Below are 6,212 nucleotides of genomic sequence, written 5' to 3' on the forward strand. Positions count from 1 at the left end.
CTTGATTAATATTTATATATTTTAATTCTATTTTATATAATTTTATTATAAATTTATATAAATAATTAAAAACTAAATAATGATTATATATTTATAATTTCAAGTTAGGTTCAAATAGTATAAATAGTATATGATTGATGAGATCTTATTCATAAATAATAATGTAAATATTTGTTGTTGATGAGTAAGATTTAAATCTGAAAACTTATATATTGTATTTTTTTAAAATAATATAAATATTTGTTGTTAGCGGGATTTGAATCTGAGAACTTATATGTATCTTTATAAATAATAATATAAATGTTTGTTGTTGACGGGATTTAAACCTCAGAACTTGTGGAGTGTATTATTTTAGTATTTTGATGTAACGGCTTTGTTATTTGATGAAGAAGATCCGACGGTCGTGATGGAAAGGGATAACCAAAATGAGGGGTTAATCAAACTACAAATTATACCTCATTTCCGTTATTATAATATAGTATAGATAGTATAGATTCGATCACAATGTTAAAAAGTCTAACTATCATAATACTTATGAAACGATAAAGGCAAGGCTGCTCAAGTTGCTTTCACAAACCACCGGGAGCCTCGTGCACTCGGTACTTCATCATACGAATTTGTTACACCTTAAAGCATTCGTGAAAGTTACAACGTATAACAGTTTTATTTCAAAGCCAAATACAAGACGCACTTAAACTTATAACTTAATTTATCCGAATGCATGCAGACCGACCAAATTAAACAGAACACAAATGGTACAGTACGAGTTTGGATTATGACTCCATACACGTGTCTGCGAGTAATCAGAGGGATAATACAAGCAAGGTAAAGGTCAAGCAAATCGAGATGTAGAAAGACAGACTTCGAGGTAGTGCTGATGCTGCATCATTTTTCTTATCACCATGAACAACATTGTTACCACCACCAGATCCGCTCTTTCCGCCTGAAGACTTTTTGGAGACTACAATCATATTCTTTACTTCAGTATCTGCTCGTGCTTTGCTATTATCTTCTTCAGGATCTATATCCGTAACTGTTGTTGCTGCTGCACCAGAAATAAATTTCTAAAGTTATAACATATAAAACTCCCATAAGGAATCCTTAGTGTTATAGCGGAAACTCTCTTCTGATACTGAGGGTCCGAATCTTAGTGGATGCATCAGCATGATAAGTAGTTAATTACGCAGCTTTATATAAAACTAGCTAAGTACTCCTAACATAGTATTCAGATTTTAAATTAACATTTCGGCCTTACCATGATCGACAAGATTTTTGTTGGTGGACGAAGACAGCCTGTTTTCAACCGAGAGAGTTGATGTAATGAGAAGTTGAACACAGAAGATTATGGATAAACATCTGTTAACACTCATCTTCATTTTCTTGGGGAACTAATAATTGCTTGCTAAATGTTTAATTAAAAGTAAAAATACCGAGGAGAGACTGTTTTATAAGGTTCTTGTTTAGCTCATCTGTTCTTTATATAGTCTCACATTCTTGCTCACTGAGTCACTGGATTTTGGCATATATGCTGCATTACTGACCAAAGCAGTGAAAACACACACTTTATTAAGCACATGTATGGTTTAAGCTCTCTGCACTTGGTGCGGGCATGTCAAAAGGGTACGAAAAAAGCAGATCAGGATCGAAACCAATTCTGCAAGGAAAAGGTTAGTTTATTCGTTAAATAGGGAATACTATACTACAGGGGTCTATACCATTATACTATAAGTCTATAATATATACTATTAGTCTATAAGATAAAGGTGTGATTAATAGACTCCTAGGTATAACATAGGTTTTTCTAGCACACTTTTGATTTTTTTCTTTGACCATGTAGCACATTTTTTATAGGTGCAGGGAGAGATACAAAGAATCGGATTGGGCCAGATTCGGGCCGGACTTTATAAAATTCAGATTTTTTGAAATTAGGTCGGATCGGACTTTTTTTAAAGTCGGGTCGGGCCGGCCGGATTTCCTTCAAAATAACAAGGCTCGTTTAGACCCGCGGATCGGGCCGGGCCAGACCAAGCCGCAGAGTTTTTTTAACTAATTTTAATATTAATTTTTTTAGTAATAATATTTGATTTTCATTTTTTTATTGTATTTTTAAGTTTAGACTTTTATATATACGTACAATGTAATATCCGGGACAAGACGTGTAATTATCTTTATCAATAAATAATTTTTATGTGAATTTATGTGATTTTTGGTGAATTATTTGATGATTGGTGTGGTCATGTGGATGTCTATATGTGGTAAAGTATAGGTATGTTAATTTTATTATGTACAGAATAAAATATAGATAATTAAGATATTTTTCTGGTAATTTTTGGAGTGTTATATGATTTTATATTGATTTATGAATTTATTAATTATTTTCTGAATAATTACAAAATCATTTTCTAAAGCCGGGAATCATCTGACCTCAACCGTTTTTATATTTTTATAACCCGAAACTCTTCCGAAAACTCCATCATAACCTAATCTTGTAATTCCAGACATTTTCCATGTTTTGACTTTTTCGATCCGGATTACGGTTTGACCCGTGCGCGGCCCGACGCGATATTTTCGATACGCTAACCCTTTTCAATAACATTATCTTCGTACAATCGTTTTATAAAAGCCCAGTTTTGATAATTATCCGAAATAGGATAACGTATAGGATAGTGCTTATCCAAAACATGATAGTGTTTATCCAAAAAGGATGATGTTTATCCAAAACAAACGTATTTATCGATTCAACACGAACCAAAATGTACTTATATTCCGTAAATATAAATAGCCCTTTCTTATTTCATTTTCACGCGCAAAAATCATAATCAGACAGTACAAACCCTGAAAACCAGAGAAAACTTTATTAAAACACTGTGAAGATCAATCGCACAAACGAAGGCGTTATCGAACTCCGATTCGGGCGTGCAATATATCAAAACGAAGCTCTCGAAATCTTCTTTCTGAACCAACCATCTGTTTTTGCCCAGAAATCAAAGTATTTTTCTTATTTAATTATTTTAATTCGAATTAATTATGGATTAAATTATGAATTTTTGTTCTTGATGTTTTTGATATAATTTGATGGCATAATCGTGTAGATCTTTGCTTCCTGGTCATTTTGGTATATTATATGTCAAAAATCGAGTTCAATAACATGCTTAAAATGATGTTTGATTCTCTGATTGAAGAACTAAGGTTTATGTTCTTGAATGTTCTTGATTGAAAATTAGACGTTTCTTCATTAAGGGTTATTAGTCGAAGTGGATGATTGGATTATGTTCCTTTCTTGATTTAGAATTGATTCATGTATATTTATGCAACAAACGATTCTTGGATATTGCTCGTTGAATTTTTGAACATTTCGACGGAGTCCTTGGTCGATTTGACCGGAGCTTGAATTCCAGGAATCAGTTGAGTGTTTGGTTGATGGATTTGAGTTCCTGGGAGAGTTTAAAATGAAAACTCAGTCGAATCGAGTCAAATAACCCTGTTTTGGTCGAAAACGAAGCTTCGCCGGAGAAATTCCCGGCCGCCGGTTTCTGCAGATTTCGGGTCGGGTTCTAGTGTTCTTCCCGACCCTTTTTTTTATTTCCCGAGTCGGTTTTGATTCATTTGATTGCAAAAATATTTTTAAAATGCTGTTTTTGCAATTTAGCCATCAAGGTTTCTGTATTCTTGCAAAATTAGACTCCTGTTTTCATAATTTACAAAAGTTATATTCTCTTTTTACAAATTATTTTCAAAAAATGTTTTTATTTATTTAAAAATCCAAAAATCAATATTTTCAATTCTGAAAATTATTTTTATACTAAAATAAATCTTAACTATTTAATTAATTAATTTTTGTTGACAATTAATTATTTAATTAGTCAATTAATTTAAATATTAATTGATTAATTAATTTAATTAGTTATTAATTAATTTTAATTGATTATTTAATTGGATTTAATTATTTAAAATTGATTTAAAAATTCCAAAACATTTTAAAGTTATAAAATTATTTTAAAGTTAAATTCGGGTGTTCGAACCCTATTATTTAATTATAAAATGATTCGGAGTCCAATTTTTATTCCGAAAAATGTTCAAAAATTCGTATTAAATACCTGGAAAATCATTTTGACCCCGAATCTTCTTTGAAAAATTATTTTGATCGAATATCTTGTGTGCTATGTGCTACGTGCTATCTAATTGATGTGTTATATGCTTATGTGGTTATTGTTTGACGGTTTTTGCTGTAACTTTCAATCCGTAAATCGGATTTGGGTAAAACGAGGGGTAGGTAAAAGCTTATGACGTCTATGTGACGATTAGAATGATATGAGATTGAGTATTGATAGATACTTGTGATGCCTAGCAGAGAAGCGAGGCATAGAAAAAGAAAGTCAGTGATCCGTAGATAGAATTGAAGCGTAGAAAGAGAAGGCAAGTGATTGGCGAATAGAAGCAAGGCATTGAAAAAAAAGGAAAATGATTAATGAGTAGAACTGTTAGATGAGTACTAGTAAAGTTGAAAATCATCTATGATAAGGCAAGTCCTTCTGAACCTTTCTTCGAGATATATTGCGAATATTTCTGAACTTTCTCATAACATTTTGCTATTATTTAAAAGAAATCTTGTTTTATATTGCAAGCATTTTAAGCTATTAAACCTTAAACCCTGATTCTTATTGATCTTGAGCCATAAGCCTTATTCTTTATAAACCATTGATTGTTGAATTCTCAAATACGAGCCAGACATATACGATACTACTCCAAAAATACATACACACCATAAACCAAGTATTTTAACATAATTTCTTGAGTACGTAAAAACTTATACACCCTGGAATACCTAACACATCAAAGGTCAATACCATGTATTATCATTGAACCATTGTTCTTCCGATACTTGATTTCTCATCAGGTTTAAAGTCGTTCTTCATATTTACACCTTGATATACCCTGATGATACCTATAAAATATTTTATGTTCTGAGATAAATGCTTTATCAATGTTGATTATGATTCTGTTTTATTGAATTGCAATGGTATTTCTGTGGAATTATTTTAGAATTGGATGTTTTTATAAATGTGGACCACATTCGTGGTCAGACCAGATTCGTGGTCATATTAGGCCAATGCGTGCCTTGGATCCAGTATATAGAGCAAAGTTGGGATCCTTGCTCGGGGTTAGTGCGTGACTGATCAGCAGCCTAACCTTGATTTTTTTTAAATGAAAAGAATATCAAATTATATTCATTGCTTATCTAGATACTTGATTCTTATAAATCATCTCAACTGATCATTGCTGAACCTCAGTTATTGCTATTATGACTAGCTGAGCTAGTTAGCTCACTCTTGCAAATCTGTTATGTTATTTTACAGTTGAAAAGGAAATGGTTGATAACGAGGATTCCCAGTCCAGTGTGCGAGCTAGGATTCCAAGATAAGATGGAACGAGTTAGCAGGAGCTTTATAATGTAGATGAATTATGTAATATTGTAAGAACGATATCATTATCAGTTGTAAGCGGAACTAGTTGGGATTTGGTACGATGTAATAAAAGTTAAGGTTGTGGCTTGTTTCATACCTTAACCTGTTGGATCCATGGTTATGGTAAGTAGGGTCTGTTAGGTCACACACACACTGTAGAGGGGGTGAATACAGTGTATAGTACACTTAAATCGAACTTTAAGAACTTAAGTAACAGAAAACAAACTTTATTGAAATAATAAACTCTGTTACAGTATGGAACTGTTACCTCTCAGTGATGAACAAATATCACGAGAGCTGCTAGGGTTACAATGAATAATCTTTTCTAATAATGATAACACTTATAGTGTAAACCCTATGTCTGTGTTTATATACTACACAGTTACAAGATAATCGCTAATTGATATGGAATATAATTCTGCTTCCTAAAATATATCAATTAGATATCTTTTCTTCCAAGTATTCCATTCTTCACGGAATTCCTTCTTCATGCATACCTCTTCTTATGTTTATCTCGATCTTCTTTCCTTTAATCAGCTACTGTCCTTATCTGATTGTCCTTCAGCACTTAAGTTCTGATATCTATCTTCTGATGATTATCTCCTGATAATATAAGTACTGATATCCTTAAGTCCTGACTTCCAGTATAAGTACTGATCAACAGTTAAGTACGGATTTATCCTGTTCACGTAAGATCTGAAAGCTAAACATAAAACATATTAGCCATGACATTATCAAATATATCTA

The 6,212-nt window shown here is 32.1% G+C and overlaps 1 long non-coding RNA gene across 1 annotated transcript; it reads right to left on the reverse strand.

Moving 5' to 3' along the window:
- Nucleotides 1-639: 639 nt before the first annotated feature.
- On the reverse strand, nucleotides 640-1,514 carry LOC141684797 (uncharacterized). The gene is made up of 2 exons (XR_012560694.1): nucleotides 1,256-1,514; nucleotides 640-1,045 (listed from the first exon to the last, which is right to left on the reverse strand). It is a non-coding gene; the product is annotated as an uncharacterized LOC141684797 (long non-coding RNA).
- Between the last annotated feature and the right edge of the window lie 4,698 nt (nucleotides 1,515-6,212).

Source organism: Apium graveolens, chromosome 9 (genome assembly GCF_009905375.1).
Source record: "Apium graveolens cultivar Ventura chromosome 9, ASM990537v1, whole genome shotgun sequence".
NCBI classification, from domain to species: domain Eukaryota; kingdom Viridiplantae; phylum Streptophyta; class Magnoliopsida; order Apiales; family Apiaceae; genus Apium; species Apium graveolens.